Here is a 7,044-nt window from a genome sequence, read left to right as displayed (position 1 = left end):
GCCCAGTTGGAGGGACAGAATTGGAACTCCAGAGACTTGTTGCTGGTTAGAATTATAGGACTTGGAGACTTGTCACTTGATTAGCGTTGTTGGACTTGGAGCCACAGAGTTTGATGTTTGCCCTGTTTAAATCTCGTATTGGTTCAATATTTCTTCACTATGCCCAGTGCCATCTTTTGCAGTGTGAGTGTTTATTCTGTGCCATTATGGGTTTTTTGGAGATTTTCTTTTTTTAGGGTTTTTTTTTTTTTTTTGGTATTATGGCTCAGTTAAAAGGCCTTGGACTCTGGGGATGTTTGAACATAATTGGGATTATAAAAGCTATGGGGACTTTTAAAGATGGACTGAATGCATTGCATTTTACATCGTGGGGGTTACCAGTTTATGGGGGCCAGGGGTGGAATGTGATGGTTTGATTCAGATGTCCCCCATAAACTTAGGTTTTTCACATGGGTTCTGGGGTTTTCATTCTGGTCTTAATGAGCCATCTTCCCTACTCCACCCACCAACCTTTTGATCTCTCTCTCTCCCTCATCTTTCTATCTATCTTTCCGTTTTCAAGGAAGAGAGAGAATAGCATGCCAGGACCTCTTGCCACTGAAATGAACTCCAGATGCATGTGCTACTTTGTGCACATGGCTTTACATGGGTTCTGGGGAATTAAAGCCTGGACTGTCAGGCTTTACAAGCAAGCATCTTTAACCACCGCATCTCTCTATCCCTCCATTCACCAGCTTCTGAGAGTGTTCACTTTTATTTTCTTTCTGTTTTTCTAGGGAAGGGTTTTGCTGTAGCTCAGGCTGACCTGGAATTCACTATGTAGTCTCAGGGTGGCCTTGAACTCATAGCGATCCTCCTACATCTGCCTCCTGAGTGCTGGGATTAAAGACGTGCACCACTGCACCCAGTTGAACGTGTTCATTTCCTTTGTTTTGTTTTTTGATTTTTTCTAGGTAGGGTTTCACTGTAGCTCAGGGTGACCTGGAGTTCACTATGTAGGCTCAGGGTAGCCTCGAACCCATAGTGATCCTCTTACCTCTGCCTCCCGAGTGCTGGGATTAAAGGCGTGCGCCACCACGCCCGGCTTGAAAGTGTTCATTTTTAAGTGTTGCAAAGTTGTGAGAATCCTAGGGATGGCAAACCTTTCACCTAAAACAACACCCGCCCTCCCCCCCCCCCCTTGTGGCTTTGCTCCAGAGTCAGAGCTGGGGCTTGTGAACGGATCAGGTTGCACCAGCAGATGTGGCTCTCTGACCAGCCATGTGAGTGCTGAAGCCTTCACGTGGCTTTACTTGGCCTAAAACCGTGTGATTCTTCCGGAGAGGCGCTGTCTGTGTTCTGTGCGCCAGGAATTTTGAAGTGGCCCAAAGCGATAGCGCTGGGGCCTCATCCCTATGAAATTGTTTTGAGGGGGCAGTACTTAATTATGCACAGAGGGACCATCCGTGAGTCTATCTGGGTCCTTGTCACTCAGCTTATTTCAGAGTAATTGCTCCTTCCTGGTGGTGGAGGTGACCCAGGGGACCCTAGCTAATTTGAATATCAAGTCTGATGAGAATGTAATTAGGAAGGAACTGGCAATGCACTTCCATGGTCAAACCAGCCACATTGCCTGCCTCTGGCACATGGTCTGTTTTCGCCCGGTCTTTGCTTGGGAGGCAAATGTCTGAGGGAAGCAGAGTCCCAGGCATCAAATGGAACCTGTCCATCACTAAGGCTGGCAGCTGTCCTCAAAATGGACACCTGGTTCAGAGGTGGTTGCCTGCCTTGGCTGAGCCAACCAGTGAGTCCTAGGCTCCTGGCTATGGAAAGCTATATCCGTGGGTGCATCAGGCCCTGTGAGTCAATGCCAGGAGGCTGGCTGGAGCAGCAGGGGCAGACTGTCTTCCTGGGCTTGCTGACTCAGTGGTCAAGAAGCCTGGGTGAGCCCAGAAGTGAGGCTGGAGCAGGAAGGCAGAGCTGAAGGCAGAGCAGTTCCTAAGCACATGTAGTTTGCATGTGTGGGTCCAGCCACAGGGAACATTCTGGAATATCTAATTATATAAACCAACCCTTCCCTCCTCTTTTGTTTGCATGGGTGTGTGTGTATGTATGTGTGTGCATGTGTGTTTATATGTGTGTGGGTGCACATGTAGGTGTGGGTGCATGAGGTCTCAGGTGTCTTTCTTAAACTCTTTCCACTTTATTTCTTTAAATATTTATTAGAGACAGAGAGTGGGAGAGAGCGAATGAGTGAGAATGAGAATGGGCACACAGGGCCTCTCTAGCCACTGCAAATGAACTCTAGACGCATGTGCCACCATGTGCATCTGGCTTATGTGGGACCTGGAGAATTTAACCTGGGTCCTTAAGCTTCACAGGCAAGCACCTTAACTGCTAAGCCATCTCTTCAATCCTCCACCTTATTTTTTTTAAAGAAGGGTCTCACTCTAGCCCAGGCTGATTTGGAACTCTGGAGCCTAAGCTGGCCTCAAAGTTAATGGCATTCCTCCTATCTCTGCCTCCTGAGTGCTAGGATTATAGGTGCAAGCTACCATGCCTGGTTTTCCCTTCCTTCCTTCCTTCCTTCCTTCCTTCCTTCCTTCCTTCCTTCCTTCCTTCCTTCCCTTCTTTTTCTGAGATAGGGTCTTTCAAGGATCCTATTGCTCACAAATTCACCCAGACCAGCTCGCCAATGAGTCCCAGGGATCTTCCTATTCTACCTCTGCCTGTCCTGTGTTGGAATAGGTGGGCACTGCCATGCCCAGCTTTTATGTGGGTCCTGGGGATCCGAACCTAGATTCTCATGCTTGCACAGCAAGCACTTTGTCCCCTGAGCCAGCTCTCCAGCCTCTTTCCTCTTAGACTTCAGCCAGAACGAGTAGTCCTTGGTCCCTTGTCATCAAGGGCTCCTGTAGCAACCTTACCAAGGGGTTCAGGCTTGGCAGTGCCATGGGCCTCTCAGCCCTTGTAGACCCTGTGGATGAAAACACTTTGTCAGCTGAGCTTTGGAAACTCCTCACATCTTTAACCCCATGTCCCTCCTCTGCTTCCTATGGTGGTGGTGGGGGGGGGACTGGACACACTTGCTGATGGAATGTTGGGTTTGAATGTGAAATGGGACACCCCACTGTTGGAACACTTGGTCCCCTGCTGGCAGCATGATTCTGGGAGCTTGTGGGAACTTTAAGGTGCAGAGCCTCGAAGCCTCCTTAGAAGGAGTGAGTCGCTGGAGGACGGGCATGGTGTCCAGCTTCCTGACTGACCAGGCCCTCACGGCTATGATGGGCTGTGTCCTCTCCGAACCGAGTCAATCCTTCCTCTCTTAAGTTGCCACTATTTTTTTGTAAAGTTTTTTTTTTTGTTGTTGTTGTTGTTCATTTTTGTTTATTTATTTGAGAGTGACAGAGAGAGAGAGGGATTGGGTGTGCCAGGGCCTCCAGCCACTGCAAACAAACTCCAGACGCATGCGCCCCCTTGTGCATCTGGCTAACGCAAGTCCTGGGGAACCGAGCCTTGAACCGGGGTCCTTAGGCTTCACAGGCAAGCGCTTAACCGCTAAACCATCTCTCCAGTCCCTTAAGTTGCTACTTAACAGTAACTAATACAGACTCACCCCAATGTTCCCTTCATTGCCACATGGCCCAGAAACTATTTCCCCCAAACGGCCATACAGGCATTCATGTGCAAGCCCCAGGGCAGAGGCTCAAAGCTGGTGATGAGAGGGGCTCCCGTCACAACACTGCCTGACTCGCCAGTTCATAAACTCCGCAGAGATCTCCCGCCACTGCTCAGCTCCCTTCCCACCCCAAACCTGCTCCACCTCTCGGCTGCTCCCCTGCTCTTACCTTCCTACTTTGCCCTCCTAATGCTCTGCCTGCGTCTCCCCCGCCCCCCGCCCCAAGTCCCACTAATGCTTCCCAGGGCCATGTGTCCTCACCTTGGTGCCTCTGGGCTCCCCTCCCTTACCCCAAGGCGCTCTCAACCTCCTGAGGATGGCAGAGCTGCCCACAAGCCTCAGAGCTCTGCCTTGTCTCTGGCCCTCAGTGTGGTCGCTTGGGAGCAGATTTATTCTCCCACCAGTGTGATTTATACAAACCCTCCCTGGGTGGCAGGGCCGCTGGTCACTCTGGGTTTCCAATGTCCATTTGTTTTCTCCCGGCAGCACTTGAAATACTCACCGTGGTAATGAGGTCCCCCTCAGCCAGCCCCCCCCCTCCCGAGCCTGCCTGACACATCTCTCCATCATGTCTCCTCTCTCCACTCTTTCACCCTCAGCCAAAAGCTCTTCTTCCTGACACACTCGCTCGCAGGACTCCTGCCCTTCTCATGGCGGGGGCGTGGGGGGATCGGGAGCTGCACGCTGCTTCCCAGGTGTGTCTGACCAGTGAGTGGAAGGCTCTTCCTGCGAGCTGGAGACACAGCGCCCCATCACAGTCCGGGCTGGGCTGGCTTCTCTCTGCATCTGGGTCCACATCGTCTTGCATGGTCTATGGTACCTGTATATCAAGGGTAACGTCCCATTCAGCACCCTCCTATTGGGTCAGACTTTCCCAGCTTGTCATGCTGAGCTAAGAAACGCGAAGGTTCTCTACCAATGGGCCCTCGGGTCAGGCCCTGTGTGGCATCTTGTTTCATTGATTTTGAATGGTGACTCCATCCTCTTTCATCTTTCCCAGGTGTGGGCTGTGTGCAAAATTGGTAAGCGTGCCTCTGCTTCCATCAAGGGCTCTGGAAGAGTGATGCGTTCACTGACACCACAGCAAAGGCACAGCCCTGAGGCCCTCGCTGTGGATCCTCCGGCTGGTAATTCAGCACGTGCGGTTGTCCAACAGCTAGGAGTTTCCTGACCAGTTCTACTGCCTGGTCCCTGTGTGAACGCCTCATGCACACATGTGTCTGCAAGTCAGTATGTTGTCAAACATGTTTGTGTGTGTGCGTGCGTGCGTGTGTGTGTGTGGAAGAGCATGTGCTCATCGATTGGTCTAGCTAGCCACCGTGCCCAGCAGATGCCGCGTCTTCGTCTCCTGAGTGCTGGCATTACAGGCAGGCCGCCACCATGCCCAGAATTGACGTGGGTACCAGGGATCCAAACTCCAGTCCTCATGCTTACACAGCAAGAACTTGGCCAGCTGTGCCATCTCCCCAGCCCCCTTTATTCTTTTTCTGAGGTGACTGACCTAGTCCTGTGTTAATATTCCTGCAGAAGAATTAGAAACACATTTATCACGTTCCTTAAATGTATGAAGCAGAATGTTGACTAGGAGTTCATTGACTCTATGTTTATGTATTAATATACAATATATAAAGTGATATAATAAATAGAATATATTAATATCAATGATGTATTATAAATGCAAGTGTGCCATATCATGTAACATATGATATATATATATATATATATATATATATATATATATATATATATGGAGAGAGAGAGAGAGAGAGATTCATCAGTATAGTTTATTAATCTAAATTTATTGGCTAATTTGGTAAATATTGATATATTTACTATAAGGAAGCCTGTATAATTTTTCCCTTTAGTTTGGACCAGCTTGTAGTGCTTTTTTTTTTTTTTCAAAACAAATGCATGTTCATTCAGGTGTAATTTCCATATAAAATATGCCCTGTGTCAGTAAACATCCTGAGTTTTGGCTAATGCATGCAGTTAAATAAGCATTACCCCACTCAAGATATGGGACATATGGGCCATCTGTCTTTACCTGGGGAGGGTGAGTGATGAAGGTTTTTGTTGATGTTTTTATGGAAACTTTACTTTAAAATTTCCTTCCCACCAAACCATGAAACACTGGGTGTTACTTTATGGCGTCTCATTGAGAACAATGCTGCACTATAAACGGAGTTTCAAAGTCAGACGTAGAACTGACCAAAATGCAAAGGCCACATTGCAGAAGGACAATACCACTGGACAGGAAGAAAGCCTTGTACTTGATCTGACTACACTGCTTACCAAAGCTTGGGTATCATTCAGCTTCCAACTTCTACCTGGAAAGTGACAATTTTTCTATGTTGCACCTGAATTTGCTTTAAGTCACTGAAGCCCAGACAGCAGGTGTTGAAGCTGGGCTGCCCCCGCCTGCAGCCTCTCTGGAGAAGAGCTGAGCTAACCAAGCTCAGGAGGGGCGCTTGAGGACCAGGTGAGGTGGGAAAACCAACATTCCGGGCTGTTCCACATTCTACTTCGAAAGGTCTGGTGCAGCCAGGGCTGTGTGGTAGCGCAGGCCTGTGACCCAGGCACTGGGGAGATGGAGGCAGGGGGATCAAGAGTTCAAGGTCATCCTCAGCTGCATAAGGAGCTCAAGGCAAGCCTGGGTTACATGACACTCTGTCTCAAATAAAACAAAACATCTCATCACAACACAACACAAAACTAAACCACCTATAGAAGGAGAGAGAGCTGGAGAGAAAGTTCTTGGTTTGCAAGCCTGGAGAACTGTTTTTGAGAAAGGTGGGCATGGTTGGTATTTGTAATCCCAGTTCTGGGGAGGCAGAGACAGGGCGATCCCTGGAGTTCGCTGGCCAGCTAGTCTAGCCTACTCGATGAGCTCAAGGCCAACAAAAGGACGCTTTTTCAAAAAGAGGTGGATTGTGTTTCTGAGGAATGATGGTGAGATTGGCCTCTGGCCTCCACATGGATATGCACGCACATGCACACACATGCACATGCACACACACAAAATACAAAAGCCCTTTTCTGGCTCAACCCTTTCCAAGTAGCAGAACTGTGAAAAGAAGATGGTGATCAAAGACAAAGGCAGGGTGCTCACTGTGAGACATGCAGAGATGCAGAGTGTGTGTAAGCGAGCATGCCCCTTGGCATGAGTGTGCTGTGGCATCGTGCACACTGTGAGCCTGTGGGACAATATTCAGAGGGAGGTGACAGGCCGAGATGTGACGGCAACAGCGTGGAGAGCATTGTTTTCTGGATGGACACCGGCCCAGAGACTGGGGGCCACGGAGATTTCAGTCACTGACAGATTCTTCAGAGTCGTCCCCACGAGGGCAGTGTTTGCTACTGCTCTGCTGTGGAGACTGAAGGGGACA

The sequence above is a fragment of the Jaculus jaculus genome, chromosome 9 (assembly GCF_020740685.1).
Source record: "Jaculus jaculus isolate mJacJac1 chromosome 9, mJacJac1.mat.Y.cur, whole genome shotgun sequence".
In the NCBI taxonomy this organism is placed as follows: Eukaryota; Metazoa; Chordata; class Mammalia; order Rodentia; family Dipodidae; genus Jaculus; species Jaculus jaculus.
The sequence above is the reverse complement of the archived record's forward strand: the minus strand, read 5'-3'. Positions refer to the sequence as shown.